General features: G+C 36.9%; 1 protein-coding gene across 1 annotated transcript in view; it reads left to right on the top strand.

Moving 5' to 3' along the window:
- Window positions 1-18,672, top strand: part of LOC126258184 (ARF GTPase-activating protein GIT1) — a 311,125-nt gene that overhangs the window by 282,338 nt on the left and 10,115 nt on the right. The window lies entirely within an intron of this gene.

Raw genomic sequence — 18,672 nt, 5'->3', positions numbered from 1 at the left:
TTCGGACAGTCGTTTTTCCCTTATGCGATCCGTGAGTGGAACAGAGGGGATGAAATATGACTTTGGCATGAATAGTTCCCTCCCCAACACACCGCTTATGGCTAGTGGAGTACATATGTAGATATGTAGATATAGATAATAAATGCTTGCAAAATATGACCCATAAGTTGTTTAAAAAGCCAAATGAAATAGAAAGAAAGCTGAAGAACTGAAAGAATAATTCATGGTTTGGAAAAAACAACCACAAACACAATGTGAAAAATATACAGAAAAGGTCAACCGGTTATTGATGTTATTGAACAACTAAAACAAGGGATCGAAGGATTAGGTGATAATGATTTTAAAGCTATTGAAGAAAATAGAGAATTTGAAAAACAAAGCATTCATTATCATCGACATCCTCATCTAGAAGAATTTGGGGATTTATAATCAATTAGAAAAGTAGACGATTGGTCTGATGAATTCCTGGTATGTAATGACTTTACATTAAGTGAATCAGATGTTGAAGGTGATGTTCAAAAATAAATGAGATTCAGTCCAATAAAAAAAAGAGACAGTCTAAAGATAGCTTCAGAAATCTTCAAGATGGTGTTTAAAAAATAAATGTTAGTGAAAGATTGTTAAGGTATATTAATCATAATGAATATCCAAGTTTTGGATTAAAATCTGTTGAGGGATTTAAATTTGTTGGGTGTTTTGCAGTTATTTCGATGGCGATAAATTAAAAATTGGTGGAAAAGAATATGAAGGCACAGATGGTTTACAGAATCTTTTAACTAAAAAACAAATTACTATGTATGATATATGTGAAAAATTTGATTGTGTTGATTTATCAAATCATACAGATATATTGTACCATCCAGGAGCATTATACTCTGAGAGTACCCAAATAAAATAAAATACAGGTATAAAAATACAATATACTGACAAAAGATACTGTTAACATATATTTTCCAAAAGTATACCAACTATCATTAGATTCAGATTCTCCAGATTATTCAGATGCAAAAACAGTTTATGGTTTAACTTAAAAATATACAGAAAAACCAGATGAATATGTTTGGATGAATGAGGTTAGCTATTTAATCGATAGATTAGCAGTAATTCATCGAGAAAAATTAGCTGGAAATAAAAATTATCTTTATGAAAAAATTTGTATAGCACAGATTATAACGAATAAATGTAGTGATTTCATAGTTGCTAACCCAAAAGGAATTCTGTATTTAATTATATTTCTGATTAATTTGCCACACACATTTTGGTAAAGTAAAAAACATGGTAAAGGATTAGTAAACAATGAGATTAATAAATTACCATTTGAAATGCGTTTTCCAGCTATCGATTTTGTGGCCTGTGAACCAAATTAGAAGAAAGATTACCTACATGAAACATGTAAAGAACATGATATTTCTTATATATATAAGAAAGAATTAGTAAAGGGACATGAAAGAATGCATGCAAGTGATGCTTCATTATGAGAAAAAAATAGCTGCAGCTGCAGTTACAGGAATAATGTATGGAAAACGAAAATTAGAATGGGCATTGATGTTGTTGAAAATGGTGCGACTATCTAACAATTTTAATCCTTATAAACTTTTGTCTATACAGGCTCGGTCACTATCAATGGACCACCCTATATAAATCAATACATTCTCAATTGATTATACTTTACTACCAAGTTGCAAAACTAAACCAAAATCAAATAAAATTAAATTGAATACTGGACAATTATACAGTACTGAACTATTTTTTAATGATGCACAGAAAAGAAGGAGAAATAAAAACTGGTGGAAATTTACTTAATACATTAGGTATTCCTGTTGTGAAAAAGGTTATTGAATATATAACAAAAAAGGAAGAAGGTAAAGGATCAACACAACATGAATGTTGATTTCTTCCATTACTATTACCTGTATTACCATGTCTAGCAACTGTTGGTTCACTTGCTGGTGTTCTGTAGAAATCGCAAATGCGGTAATAAACAAGACTAAAGCCAATGGAGAATTGGAAGAAAAGAAAAGACATAATCAAGCAATGGAGAAAAAAGATGCTGCATCTAGAAAAACATTCGAAAAATAATCAAAAAATGTGCCACAAGGCTTATCCTGCTCATGCAGGTACATAATAATCCTTTATATAATTTTGATGCAGAGGAGTTCGTTAAATAATTCAAAGTCAAATATTTTCATGGTATTTTTGTGATTGATGAATTACCTAATGAACCAAAAAAATTAGAATGTGGAATAATTAATTTAGAGACATCTGATTATTCTGATACCTACTAGATTTGTTATTACAAGAATAACAATACAAATTTGTATTTCATTCATTTTGTGGAAATATTCCAAAAGAACTGGTTAAATATCTCGATTCAAGTGAGTTGGACTATAATATACAACTAATTCAGAATTTATATGAAGCAATTTATTGATATTTGCCTCTATTTGTTTTAAAACTATTATGTATGAAGTATTAGGGTTTTTGATATTCAAATTTTAATAAATGTACATTTTTGGAAATAAGGCACAGCTTAAAACTCACACAATTAATGGACAAATAAATTTAGGATACATAAAAGATGAATGAAAAGCAGAAATTGGCCAGAAAGTAGCAAGTTTAATTAAACAATTCCAGAAAGAATTATGTGTCACTTTTAAAACAACTTAAGGATATATCAGTTTTAAAGTTAGAAGAATTGCGTTTGTAAATGATCCAGTAAATGGTTATGATGCTGTTACTAAGCAATACTTAGAAATGGAATATGTTACAAAACCTGAATATACAAGTATTTTAATGCAGTTGAATAATTATGTCAGTAAAAGAGATTTAACTCAATACTTAAACGATTGAAGTAATCTTAAAGAAATTCATATGGTAAACAAATTATCGAATTTGTTTTTACGACTGGAGGTAACAAAAAATACAAAATTTTGTGTATGGGAAGGCAGGGCAAGACGAGGAGGTGGGGTAAGACGGGGAAGGGCTATAAGCTGCAGTTAGAGTGCTGCCATCTGTGGATAGCTACATCAACATCATCAATACACAGGTCCCACTGTGTTGACATTGCTGAACCTTAGTTTCGCGGCGGTTTCTGTGAGCTTTGCAAGGTACATACAATTGTTATACTAATTTGCAATGTTTTACACCTTTCAAAGAACTAAAACGTGTTTCGTGAACATTTGTCCAGACTGTATATATAGAACTGAATAGTACATCCTATTAACAGTAAACTGCTCTGTCAGTAGTCAATGTTCACTAAATAGTGTTAATGTAGGCGTAACATAACCTGACAGCATGGTAGGGGGCAAGACGGGGTGGGGCAAGATGGTGAGCTGCCCCATCTTGCCCCTACTATTTGTCCAACCATTATGTTCTTATCATCTCATTTGTTTACCTCGCTGCGGGTTTAGAACACGTATGTTATACGTTGAATACAACTGTAAATATAATGTTATTCGTTAGTCCAACGTTTCCTAATTAACTACAAAGTATGCCTTAGGCTATATGGTGAATCCAAATACACAAAACTTGCAAAGTCAGTATTCTTGCTATGCTTTAACGAATGACTATTGGAAATATGGTATTTACTATATAATATAGATTACCAGGAATGATCTGACTCAATAGTACGTTCCGAGTTTTATTTCAGATGGTTCGCAAGTATCGGCGACAAACGTCTAGGCAAGATTGGTCATTGGAGTCAATGGAAGGCGCTGTAAATGCTGTTATAAAAGGTCATATGGGTTCTTTCAGGGCTGCTCGACAGTTCAAAGTGCCACAGACAACGATTGAACATGTGGCAAAGAAATGTGCTATTCCTTGCTATACAGTTGTGAAAAGGTTAGGACCAATCCCTAGTGTGTTTACCCCAGAACAAGAGGCAGAACTTAAAGACTACTTAACACAGATGGAAGGACAGTATTTGGGCCTAACACTTAAAGAACTTTGTAAACTTGCTTTTCAGCTAGCTCAACCTTAACAACATCAAACATCCATTTAATACTGCAGCCAAATCTGCAGGAAGAGATTGGTTAAATGGGTCTCTTGCACGAAATCCTACCTTAACAGTACGAAAACAGAGGCCACATCAATCGCACGATCGATGGGGTTTAATCGAGTTGCTGTAGATCGGTTTTTAGATCTGTTAGAAAGTCAATGAAACACATTAAAGTCTACGGGAGACAGAATTTTCAATTGCGATGAGACTGATTTAACAGTCATTCCAAAAGGTCACACAAAGGAGGTTGTTTTGAAAGGGCGCATACAGGTGGGAGCAGTTACTTCAGCAGAAAGCGGCCAGACTGTGACTGTAGAAATCTGTGTTTCAGCGTCAGGGTGCTACGTACCACCTATGTTAATTTATCCTCGAAAACGAATGCAACAAGCGTTTGAGACTGGCCTGCCCCCTGGTGCCTGAGCAGAAGTCCAAGAAACTGGTTGGATGATGAAAGAAATATTTTCGACTTGGTTTAAGAAGTTTATTGCATTTACTGGGGCTTCAAATAAAAGACCAATACTTCTCATATTGGACTGCCACAAAACGCACACTAAGAATTTAGAAGTGATAGATGTGGCCCGCGAAAATAGGGTTGTCTTGCTGTGTCTGCCACCACTCTTCTCATTTGTCTTCAACCACTGGACGTGGCATTTATGAAACCGCTCAGTAAATTTTACGTAGCTTTAGTAAGATCGTGGCTTCACACCCATCCTGGAAAAGTTGTTACGCTGCATCACATCGCACGTTTATTCGGCAAAGCCTTCATTCATTCAGCTACAATGTCCACAGCAGTGAACGGGTTTCGGAAAACAGGCATTTGGCCTGTAAACAGAAACGTGTTTCAAGAAAGTGATTACCTTCCCTGCTCAACTACAGACATTCATCAAGTTCCCCCTTTTGAAGTTACAGAAACGGAAGACCAAATACCAGAGATGTTGTCAAGACGTAGAACATCTGAACAATTAACATCTGACGATCAAGCATCTGTTTAGTCTAACTTTCAGGTTACCAGCCCTGAAATGGTGTTAGCTATTCCAAAGGGGAATAAAAAACCAAAAGGAAACCATATAACAGGCGTGGAAAACCCGTTGTTTTAACCGAATATCCTTATAGAAGTGAAATATCTGAAGAAATTAAAGGAAAAGGAGTCCCCAAACGTGCCACATGTAAATGAAAACTCTTCTCAATGACGTTTAATAAACCTGGGATACCACCAAAAGGACATAATGTCAATGAAAAAGTGACGAACTTTACTGACGTCTTAACCACCCCTTCATGCTCTAGGGATAATAAACTGAGGTCGAATGACAACGAGGAAGAGAGTGAAGAATGTTTATACTGCTATGACGTCTCTGAAGGAGGCTGGATATGGTGTATTAGCTGCAGACGGAGAGACCACGACACTTGTGCAGGAATAGAAAGTGATGATGACGAGGCTGTCCACACTTGTGTAGTATGTGAAAGTAAGAGACCTAAATAAAACGTAATACCTGATTCTACAATTCCCAGAACTATGTTTCGAACCTTATCATCACATGATTTCGTTATTCCAGTCCTTATTTAGGCTTTAGAGATGAATTCATGCTAGTTCCCCATCTTACCCCGCCTATGGGGCAAGACGTGGAATTCGTAGTTTATGTTTCAAATCGAGATATTTCTAACTAAATGTAACAAGTTTGCAGGTTTCTTTGCATGCTATTGTAATTCAATGGTTAAGTAAGCAAATGATAATCAAACCTACTTGAATTTGTTTATTTTCGTCCCCTTTGTAAGGGTTTAAAGTTAGCTTCCCCATTTTGCCCCACCTTCCCCTATAAGTTTATTTTTTTTAATTGTTGCTATTGTTCGAAATATAAATAAAGAATTATCTTTTAATGGTTTTGATATTACAGTAAGAGTTTTTGACAATCATTATGAAATAACTCCTACTAATCAGTCAATAACAGTAAATAAATCAAGTTTTCTAACTATAAGATTAAACGATCCTGTTAAAATTCTTCAAGTTGATGTACAGTTGATTATCTTATGTGAAATAAATAAGTCTTCTTAAATTTTTGTTCTAGATAAATGGCAAAACATATCGACTTTTGAAGTAAAAACGCTTACTGAAAGACATGGTCCTCACAGAGAGCGGCTCACAGAAGTGGTAAAGGCTGCCAGTCTTGCTTGCAAGATGAAAGCAGAGCTGTCCATTACAGCATAGTCGAAAGGACCGATTGCGGACCTCTGGTACACCGAGTGGAGGGTCTGAATCAGAGGCTCATACGGTTCTGCGACCTTGTTGGCTGCAGATTCCTCGACTTGCGCCAAAGGTTGGTTGGGTTTTGGGTTCCCCTGAATAGGTCAAGTGTCCACTATACGCGGGAGGCGGCTACGTGGGTAGCAGGGGCTGTGTGGCGTGTACTGGGTGGTTTTTTAGGTTAGAGTGTCTCAGGAAAACACAAGAAGGCTTCAGTTGCAAAGAGTGCAGGCTGAGTACAGGAATAACGTAGAAACAGGAACCATTCGTACAACAGTTGTAAATTGTCGTAGCTCCAAGCGCTAATAGAAAGCATTGATGCTCAAATGGTTATAGACACTGAAAGCTGGCTAAACTGGGTATAAACTCAGCCGAAATATTTGCGAAGAACCTTATGGTGCTCTGAAAGGATACGCTAAATACAGTTGGTGGTGGCGTGTTTGTTGCTGTTAGAAGTAGTTTAACTTGTCGCGAATTTGAAGTAGATACTTCCTGTGAGTTAGCATGGGCTGAGGTCATTGTTATCAACCAGAATAAAATAATAATTGGATCCTTTTACCGCCTTCCCAATTCTGATGATAAAGTTGCTGAAAGGTTCAAAGAAAACTTGAGTTTGATTTTAAACATGTACCCAACTCATATGATAATAGTTGGTGGTGACTTTCATTTACCCTCGATGTGTTGGCGAAAATACATGTTTAATTCTGGAGGTATGCATAAAATATCATTTGAAACTGTGCTATACACATTCTCTGAAAATTATTTCTAGCAGTTAGTTCATGAGTCCCTGCGAATAGTAAATGGTTGTGAAAACACTTTTGACCTCTTAGCAACAAATAATCCTGAGTTAATAACGAGCTTCAAAACCGATTCAGGGATTACAAGGTTGTCGTAGCGAGAGTGAATATTGTAATCCCCAAATCCTCGAAAAATAAGCGAAAAATATGCCTATTCAAAAAAGGAGATAAAATATTCACTTGACGCCTTCCTGAGAGACAGTCTCCACCCATTCCAAATTAATGATATAAGTGTAGACCAGATGTGGCTTGAATTCAAAGAAATAGTATCGGCAGCAATTGAGATATTTATACCAAATAAATTGACAAACGACAGAGCTGATCCTTCTTGGTACACAAAACGGGTTAGAACACTGTTGCAGAAACAACGAAACAAATATGCTAAATGACGGAAAATCTCCAAGATGGGCGATCTTTTACAGAAGCTCGAATTTTAGCGCGGTCTTCAATGCGAGTTGCCTATAACAGTTCCACAACGAAATTTTGTCTCGAAACCTGGCAAAAAATCCAAAGAGATTCTGGTCGTACGTGAAATCTGTTAGTGGCAAGAAACAATCAAAACCTTCTCTGCATGATAGCAATGGACATACTATCGAAGACAGTGCTGCCGAATCGGAGTTACTAAACACAGCCTTCCGAAATGCCTTCACAAAAAAATACGAAGCAAATATTCCAGAATTCGATAGAGAACAGCTGCCAACATGAGTAACGTAGAAGTAAATATCCTCGGCCTAGTGAAGCAACTTAAATCACTTAACAAAAACAAGTCTTCTGGTCCAGACTGTATACCAATTAGGTTCCTTTCGGAGTTTGCTATGCATTAGCTCCATACTTAACAATCAGATACAACCGTTCACTCGACGAAATCCTTACCCAAAGACTGGAAAGTGGGACAGGTCACACCAACATTCAAGAAAGGTAGTAGGAGTAATCCACTAAATTCTAGGCCCCTATCGTTAACGTCGATATGCAGCAGGATTTTGGACCATGTATTGTGCTTGAAAATTATGAATTACCTCAAAGAAAACAGTCTATTGACACGCAGTCAGCTTGGGTTTAGAAAACATCGTTCCTGTGAAACACAATTAGCTCTTTATTCACATGAAGTGTTGACTACTATGGACAAGGGATTTCAGATCGATTGCGTATTTCTGAATTTCCGGAATGCTTTTGCCACTACCACACAAACGGCTCGTAGTGAAATTTCGTGCTTGTGGAGTATCATCTCAGTTATGTGACTGGATTTGTGATTTCCTGTCAGAGAGGTCACAGTTCGCAGTAATTGATGGAAAGTCATCAAGTAAAACAAGAGTGATTTCTGGCGTTCCCCAAGGTAGTGTTATAAGCCCTTTGCTGTTCCTTATCTATATAAACGATTTGGGAGACAATCTGAGCAGCCATCTTTGGTTGTTTGCAGATGATGCTGTCGTTTATCGACTAATAAAGTCATCAGAAGATCAAAACAAACTGCAAAACAATTTAGAAAAGATATCTGAATGGTGCAAAAGGTGGCAATAGACCCTAAATAACGAAAAGTGTGAGGTCATCCACATGTCTACACTACGCTTGTCCTTGTCCGTCCTCTTTTAGAATACTGCTATGTGATGTGGGATCCTTACCGGATAGTACTGACGGAGTACATCGAAAAAGTTCAAAAAAAGGCAGCACGTTTTGTATTATCGCGAAATATTTGAGAGAGTGTCACAGATGTAATGAGCATATGGCATTGGTGGCTGGGAGACCCCACGCGGGGCGGTTTGGCCGCCACTCCACAAGTTCTTTAACGCCACTACGGCGACTTGCGAGTGAATGAGGATGAAATGATGATGAAAGATACACAACACCCAGTCATCTCAAGGCAGAGAAAATCCCTGACCCCACCAGGAATCGAACCCGGGACCCCATGCACAGGAAGCGAGAATGCTACCGCAAGACCACGAGCCACGGACAGTGTCACGGAAATGACACATGACTTGGTCTTGGCATCATTAAAAGAAAGGTGTTTTTCGTTGTGATGGAATCTTCTCACGAAATTCCAGTTACCAACTTTCTCCTACGAATGCGAAAATATTTTGTTGACACAACCTACATCGGGAGGAATGATCACCACGATAAAATAAGGGAATTCAGAGCTTGTACGGAAAGATACAGGTGTTCATTCTTACCAAGCGCAATACGAGATTGGAATGACAGAGAATTGTGAAGGTGGTTCGATGAACCCTCTGCCAGGCACCTAAATGTGATTTGCAGAGTATCAGTGTAGATGAAGATGTAGATGTAACAACTGAAAATGGAAGACAATGAATTGAAGGAGTTCGTACAGATTGTAAAATAAAAAAGAGAAAATTTGTAAAAAAAGTTGTGGGCGATGGCCTAAATATTCATGATGAAACTATTAATGAATTTCATAAAGCAATGAGAAAAAATTTTAAAAGAAGAAATGTAATTTCTTTTGAAATAGATGATTTATGGCAAGCTGATTTAATTGAAATGGATTCAGATGACCTGAAAGGAATATCAGAAGCAAATAAAGAATATAACTATTTATTAACTGTTATAGACTTTTTTCAAAACTTGCCTCGCCTATTTCAGTTAAAAATAAAACAGGTAAGAATGTAGTTGATGCTTTTGAAATAAATATTTAGAGAAGGCCACTATCAAAAAATTGCAAAAAATCTTACAAAAAAGATTTTCAATAATTGTTGAACAAATACAGCACTGATCGTTATTCAACTTCGCAAAATTACAAGAATCTGTTGTTGAACGATGTAGCCGAAAACTGAAAGAAAAGATGTGGAAAAAATTTTCTCTTCAAGAAAATTATAAATTGGTTGGAAGCAATCTGAAGTGCATTTCAGCTGATGCTGATTTAGTTTCGAAAACAGCTGACCACTATAATAACGAAAAACATTCAACTATAAAAATGAAACCAAGAGAAGTTAAAGAAAAAGATTAGAAGCCAACTGTAATTGTAGCTAAAGAAAATGATAAATTTAAAAGAGAAGATAACGTTTGAATCAGGAAACTTAAAGAACATTTAGAAAAAGGATATACAGCCAATAGGTCAACAGAAATTTTTGAAATTAAAGATATTATTCATTCTGATCCAGTAACATATAAATATAAACATTTAAATAGTGAAGAAGTAAAAGGAATTTTTTATGAACAAGAACTAAAAAAAATATTCTGATCTATATGACCTCGAAAAAGTTTTGAGAAAGAATTGTGACCATGGTTCAGATTTGATAATTCACTTAATAGTTGGGTAAATAAAAGTAATGTTATTTTATAAAAGTTAGGACAATTCATTAATAAGATTTTTCTCCGTATGTAAGTGTAACACTTTAATTCTATATAATTTTTAGACTGAGGTCTAGGAGGAAATAATATTTTTTTATTAATAAAAATTTTTCTATATGAATGAATCAAATAGTACAAATTAGAAAATTAGCTCTTTCATTTTTTCTACCCATACATTATCCAAGTGACAATGAAGAGAGAATCTCTAACTTCATAGATGAATTTACTGATGAAAACCTGAATTATTTGTGCAATGTCAGTGGGGAAGAAATTATTGTTTATGAATATTTTAAAAACCAGACTTAATTAATTCAGTTGGATGAAAATTTGTTATATCAATAATCAATTGTTCTTGTGTATAGTCATCCATAATGTCAAAATAGTTCAGATGACAGACAATCCTGAAAATTTCCTTTCATTCTTTGGTATAAATTTATTGATTTAGGATTGTAGTCAAGTCTTAACATTTCTGCACAATTTGGATGCTATCTATAATTCAATATAGTTATGTTTGTAAATTTCTTCTTTGTATTCCAATGACATAATAATGATATTCACAGTCATCATCGAATAATTTTTGAAAGAACTTGTTGTTGAGATTGAAAGACTTTATATTTCTTTTGTATAGTTAACGTAATCAAAAAATATTTCGTCAAGAGTAATGTAATAATCTATAATTTTCCTTGCCTTGTTTGGTTCGTAAGTTCATTACAAAACTCTTGAAATTTTTAATAGGTAATAAAATACAGGTTTTTATGTAAATTATTTGGTTTTATTTGATTAGCTTCGTTTTGAATATATTCATTCTCTAAAGCTAATTGATCATTATATTTTACTTCAGTATACCAATATTATAGCATTTAAGTATTTTTACGAAATCACTTTTAATATTACTATAATTTTCAGCTGTGATGCTCATTTTGGCTGAAATTGCATAATGAATAAAACACAAAATATTATTAGTAATTATTACTTTCTTTTTCTCATTAATGGGATCTAAATATGTCCAAACCAAGCACCCAAATTTCACCGATAATTATTCTTTTGAATGAATTCAAATATATTTATCATATGTGTTTCTGAACTAGTGACAACTATGTTAGATTAGTGACAACTGTATTAGATGTACTAGGTATAGCTGCCATTTACGAAAAATAATTTTTATTATCTTTTTAATTTTTCAATAATCTTATAGTTTTTCTCATTCTTATTTCAGTGATTGTAATATTCGATTGCTGACTTTTTATGTAATTTTCTGGTGTTATGTTTTGCATGGGGTCAAATATTTGACCTCCTGAAAAAGTATGTTATTGCAGATCTATAAATCTTCACATACCTGACAATCTGTGTTTTCAGAGGGGGTAAAATTTACCACCCTGGAAATTTACACAAAAATTTGTGTTTTTACTGGTGGGCAAACTAGTAGTCTCCTGGAAATCTTCATAGAGTATAAAATATCCTTAGTTATTAATACATTTTTTATCATGTAATGAAACCAAGTGATAACCAAGAAAATGTCTTTATGATCTACTATTTTTTGCTTGTGTTGTACTCATACAGCCCGGAATTCTATGATAAACAAGAAATAAAATAACATTAGTAATCAATAGTCTGGTGACAACTAAAAACGTCTGGAAGTAGGTGCAACCCAAAGTAAAATCCTCTTTAATATCTGTTGTTTTTCACTCTGTATACTCATACAGAGTGGGCAGGGTGTAATGTTCTTTAAAAAGAATTTTGTTTGTTATGAGTGTAACGTTCTTAAAAACATTTTGTTTGTTACAAGTGTAACATTCTTTAAAAATAACTTTGAGTTGTCCAGATTTACTGTGTGATTTGTTGTTGAGCAAATGGTTCACTTAATCAGTTTTACTGTCATCCAAAGAAAAATTAAACATCTTAATCTGGAAAACCAGTATGTAATGCCTATAATGAAATCAATTCCTCTGAAATTTACTCAGTCTCATGACCTCCGCATTCTATGGCTCTTCAATAAACTGATAAAATTCCTTATGCAAATAAACAATGAAATACATTTTCCTTAGCTCTTGAGTTGCAATGGATGTTATCTTGGTATTCTGTTCTCTCCACAATAGCCATAAAAAATATTCAATATCAGCTCAGCAAAGTGCAATGCTGGCAATAAATAGCTTTGTACAAAGAATGTCCCATGACATGGTAGAGGATGAGATTGTGATATCAGGATATGCTAAGACCAAATTCTTCAGTTTAGAAGTTGTATTCATAATAAAGTTTCTCCTTCACAAAATCTAATATGAAACATTTCACACTAGCTTCCAAATCAGCGAACTTCTCGACTGTTCTACAATTCTCACTTAGTGCCATGGTTAACAATACTTGGACGGTTACGTGACAAAAGGTCTTATATCGTTTGACAAAATATATTCCAAAATGTAACTTCCTTGTATCAGGTTTACAAAATGCACAAAATTAAAATTCAGGCATAACTAATCAACCTATACATTAAATCTGATGGAAGATACTTGGTTCCTACAGTCAAGGGACAGTACCATTTGAATTAGCAAAATCCACATTGCGTTGCTGCATACTTAAAACTAAATATAAAATATTACATTACATTACAAAACTGTATTATTCTGTGTCCATAGGCCAATAGCTAAATTCTCACAGCTGGCCACTAGCTTAAAGTCTTACATCCCACTTTTAACAGAGTACAACAGAAACTACTACTGCACTCTGTGCACCCTTACTTAAAATCGATTCTGCCACTCAGGCAACAGCCGGCCGAAGTGGCCGTGCGGTTAAAGGCGCTGCAGTCTGGAACCGCAAGACCGCTACGGTCGCAGGTTCGAATCCTGCCTCGGGCATGGATGTTTGTGATGTCCTTAGGTTAGTTAGGTTTAACTAGTTCTAAGTTCTAGGGGACTGATGACCTCAGCAGTTGAGTCCCATAGTGCTCAGAGCCATTTGAACCATTTTTGAACTCAGGCAACATCTTTGGGTCAGTGCTCTCAAGGATACAACCTCTTCTACATGTGATAATCATTTCATGTCATTTTTCATGAAATCTATAACAAAATCAGGCTGCACGTACAAGTGAATCCCTCACAAAGGATAGTTCGATTCCCCTGTAAAAATAATAAAATTTCATTCATTTAAAATTTTCAGGCATAATACTCATACCTCCTGGAATTCAATGCAGAAAATATAAACTCAGTTTACCAAGCCCAGATTTATTTTATCATTAATCAGTTGTTCTTGAGTCTAATCATACAAAATACTATAATAATTGTGCCAACAAATGATTTTTAAAGATTCATTCATTTTCTGATATAAATTTACTAAATGAGTATTGTATAACTAAGTCTTAACATTTTTTTCACAATGTGGATATCAATCTTCGATTTTATATAACTTTTTTCGTTAATTTTTCTCTGAGTTCTAAGGACATAGTAAATGTATTCACAATCATCATCAAATAATTTCAAGAACTGAAGTTGGTATAAAATTTTAATTATCTGAGTGAGGTACAATATGAGGTATAAACTATTTGTTCCTTCATTTCTTTCATTTAATATTCCAACTGCATCATGAATTTCTTCTCTGAAACCATTTATACCTCCATCTTTGGTTTTACTTACATTTTCCAATTGAGTTACTCTCTCTTTCATTTTATATTCTCCATGGTTTCTAATGGATGGTAAAACTTCTTCATAAACCCAATCTTGGAAATTTTCTGCAAAAGGCAATTTGGATCTCATAACTTAAGAAAATAGGCCAGATTCATTCATAACTTTTGTTGAATTTTTGATGTACTGAAGTAGCGTGTTCACACCACTGACGAAATGTTCATATTTTTTACAATAGTTTTCTTTAATGTGATGTTGACAGCATCTCAAGGACAAGCATATCCTATAAGATCAGCAACTTGATTCGCACAAAAACAAATTTTATTGTTTTCGTCAATAATCATAAATGATTAACATGTAAGCTTGTAGTCGATTAGATCTATAATCGACTCCATTTAAGAGAAAAGAATTTTAATCATGCTTTTAATTTTCTGATTTAAAAATTAATCTACATCTACATTTATATCATACTCCACAAGCTACTTTATGGTGTTTGGTGGAGGGTACTTTCGGTACCACTATCTGATCCCTCCAATCCTGCTCCACTCGCGAATAGTAGTGCACAGGAAGAATGATTGTCAGTAAGCCTGTGTATTAGCTCTAAATTCTCGAATTTCCTCCTCGTTGCCAACACATGAGGGGGAGGTAATATACTGTCTGACTTCTCCTGAAAAGTGCTGTCGCGAAATTTCAATAGCAAATCTCTGTGATACACAATGCCTCTCTAGTAACGTTTACCAATGGAGTTGGTGTAGCATCTCCATAACGCTCTCTCGGCAACTAATGCATCCCGCAACGAAGCGCGCCGTTCTTCACTGAATCTTCTCTGTCTCCTCTATCAGTCCTACCTGATAGGGATCCCAGATAGATAAACTATACTCAAGAATTAGGCGATCAAGCGCCATACAAGCCACTTCTTTCGTGGATGACTTACATTTCGTTAAGATTTTTGCAATGAATCTGAGTGTGGTGTCGGCTTTTCCCACTATTTAATTTATGTGATCATTGCACTTGAGGTCGCATTTTACAGCAGGGTCAACTGCCAGAGCCTGCACCATTCACCAGTTCTCTGCAGGTCGTTCTGTAAAGTCTTAATATCTTCTGGCGTTGCTAATTTGGCACAGACAACTGCATCATCTTCGAATAGCCTTAAAGAGCATCAAACGCATTTTACATATTACATTTAGATATTCTATAAAAAGCAACGATGCTACTACATTTCCACACTACCCTGTGGTACTCTGGATATCTGTCGATTTTGTTCCATTAAGAGCGGCGATTTGAGTTCTGTCTGCAAGAAAGTCTTGAATCCAATCGTAATTCTGCTCCGATACTCCGAAGTTCGTACTTTTTTTCATTAAACAGCAATGCGGGACGGCGTCAAATGCCTCACTGAAATCCAGGAGCACAGCATCAACCTGAGCATGGTTGTCCATGGTGGTGTGGACCTCTACATCTACATCTACATTTATACTCCGCAAGCCAACCAACGGTGTGTGGCGGAGGGCACTTTAAGTGCCACTGTCATTACCTCCCTTTCCTGTTCCAGTCTCGTATGGTTTTCGGGAAGAACGACTGCCGGAAAGTCTCTGTGCGCGCTCGAATCTCTCTAATTTTACATTCGTGATCTCCTTGGGAGGTATAAGTAGGGGGAAGCAATATATTCGATACCTCATCCAGAAACGCACCCTCTCGAAACCTGGCGAGCAAGCTACACCGCGATGCAGAGCGCCTCTCTTGCAGAGTCTGCCACTTGAGTTTACTAAACATCTCCGTAACGCTATCACGGTTACCAAATAACCCTGTGACAAAAAGCGGCGCTCTTCTTTGGATCTTCTCTATCTCCTCCGTCAACCCGATCTGGTACGGATCCCACACTGATGAGCAATACTCAAGTGTAGGTCGAACGAGTGTTTTGTAAGCCACCTCCTATGTTGATGGACTACATTTTCTAAGGACTCTCCCAATGAATCTCAACCTGGTACCCGCCTTACCAACAATTAATTTTATATGATCATTCCACTTCAAATCGTTCCGCATGCATACTCCCAGATATTCTACAGAAGTAACTGCTACCAGTGTTTGTTCCGCTATCATATAATAATACAATAAAGGATCCTTCTTTCTATGTATTCGCAATACATTACATTTGTCTATGTTAAGGGTCAGTTGCCACTCCCTGCACCAAGTGCCTATCCGCTGCAGATCTTCCTGCATTTCGCTACAATTTTCTAATGCTGCAACTTCTCTGTATACTACAGCATCATCCGCGAAAACCGCATGGAAATTCCGACACTACCTACTAGGTCATTTATATACATTGTGAAAAGCAATGGACCCATAACACTCCCCTGTGGCACGCCAGAGGTTACTCTAAAGTCTGTAGACGTCTCTCCATTGATAACAACATGCTGTGTTCTGTTTGCTAAAAACTCTTCAATCCAGCCACAAAGCTGGTCTGATATTCCCTAGGCTCTTACTTTGATTATCAGGCGACAGTGCGGAACTGTATCGAACGCCTTCCGGAAGTCAAGGTCAAATAGCATCTACCTGAGAGCCTGTATCTAATATTTTCTGGGTCTCATGAACAAATAAAGCGAGTTGGGTCTCACACGATCGCTGTTTCCGGAATCCATGTTGATTCCTACAGAGTAGATTCTGGGTTTCCAAAAAGGACATGATACTCGAGCAAAAAACATGTTCTAAAATTCTACAACAGATCGACGTCAGAGATACAGGTCTATAGTTTTGCGCATCTGCTTGACGACCCTTCTTGAAGACTGGAACTACCTGTGCTCTTTTCCAATCATTTGGAAACTTCCGTTCCTCTAGAGACTTGCGGTACACGGCTGTTAGAAGGGGGGCAAGTTCTTTCGAGTACTCTGTGTAGAATCCCATCAGGTCCAGTGGACTTTCCTCTGTTGAGTGATTCCAGTTGGTTTTCTATTCCTTGGACACTTATTTCGATGTCAGCCATTTTTTCGTTTGTGCGAGGATTTAGAGAAGGAACTGCAGTGCGGTCTTCCTCTGTGAAAAAGGTGTTTAGTATTTCAGCTTTACGCATGTCATCCTCTGTTTCAATGCCATCATCATCCCGGAGTGTCTGGATATGATGTTTCGAGCCACTTTAACGTAAGACCAGAACTTCCTAGGATTTTCTGTCAAGTCGGTACATAGAATTTTACTTTCGAATTCACTGAACGCTTCACGCATAGCCCTCCATACGCTAACTTTGACATTGTTTAGCTTCTGTTTGTCTGAGAGGTTTTGGCTGCGTTTAAACTTGGAGTGAAGCTCTCTTTGCTTTCACAGTAGTTTCCTAACTTTGTTGTTGAACCACAGTGGGTTTTTCCCATCCCTAGCAGTTTTACTCGTCACGTACCTGTCTAAAACGCACTTTACGATTGGCTTGAACTTTTTCCATAAACACTCAACATTGTCAGTGTCAGAACAGAAATTTTCGTTTTGATTTGTTAGCTAGTCTGAAATCTGCCTTCTATTACTCTTGCTAAACAGATAAACCTTCCTCCCATTTTTTATATTCCTATTAACTACCATATCCAGGGATGCTGCAATGGCCTTACGATCACTGATTCCCTGTTCTGCACTTACACAGTCGAAAAGTTCGGGTCTGTTTGTTATCAGTAGGTCCAAGATGTTATCTCCACGAGTCGGTTCTCTGTTTAATAGCTCGAGGGAATTTTCGGATAGTGCACTCAGTATAATGTCACTCGATGCTCTGTCCCTACCACCCATCCTAAACATCTGAGTGTCCCAGTCTATATCTGGTAAATTGAAATCTCCACCTAAGACTATAACATGCTGAGAAAATTTATGTGCAATGTATTCCAAATTTTCTCTCAGTTCTTCTGCCACTAATGCTGCTGAGTCGGGAGGTCGGTAAAAGGAGCCAATTATTAACCTAGCTCGATTGTTGAGTGTAACCTCCACCCATAATAATTCACAGGAACTGTCCACTTCTACTTCACTACAGGATAAACTACTACTAACAGCGACAAACACGCCACCACAGGTTGCATGCAATCTATCCTTTCTAAACACCGTCTGCGCCTTTGTAAAAATTTCGGCAGAATTTATCTCTGGCTTCAGCCAGCTTTCTGTTCCTATACCGATTTCAGCTTCGGTGCTTTCTATCAGCGCTTGAAGTTCCGGTACTTTACCAATGCAACTTCGACAGTTTACAATTATCATACCGATTGCTGCTTGGTCCCCGCATGTCCTGACTTTGCCCCACACCCTTTGAGGCTGTTACCCTTTCTGTACTTGCCCGAGGCCATCTAACCTAAAAAACCGCCCAGTCCATGCCACACAACCCCTGCTACCCGTGTAGCCACTTGCTGCATGTAGTGGAATCCTGACCTATCCAGCGGAACCCGAAACCCCACCACCCTATGGCGCAAATCGAGGAATCTGCAGCCCACACAGTCGCAGAACCGTCTCTGCCTCTGATTCAGACCCTCCACTAGGCTCTGTACCAAAGGTCCGCAGTCAGTCCTGTCGACGATGCTGCAGATGGTGAGCTCTGCTTTCATCCCGCTAGCGAGACTGGCAGTCTTCACCAAATCAGATAGCCGCCGGAAACCAGAGAGGATTTCCTCCGATCCATAGTGACACACATCATTGGTGCCGACGTGAGCGACCACCTGCAGATGGGTGCACCCTGTACCCTTCATGGCATCTGGAAGGACCCTTTCCACATCTGGAATG

Source organism: Schistocerca nitens, chromosome 1 (assembly GCF_023898315.1).
Source record: "Schistocerca nitens isolate TAMUIC-IGC-003100 chromosome 1, iqSchNite1.1, whole genome shotgun sequence".
Taxonomy (NCBI): Eukaryota; Metazoa; Arthropoda; class Insecta; order Orthoptera; family Acrididae; genus Schistocerca; species Schistocerca nitens.
Note: the sequence above shows the minus strand (reverse complement) of the source record. Positions and strands in the feature narration are given on the sequence as shown.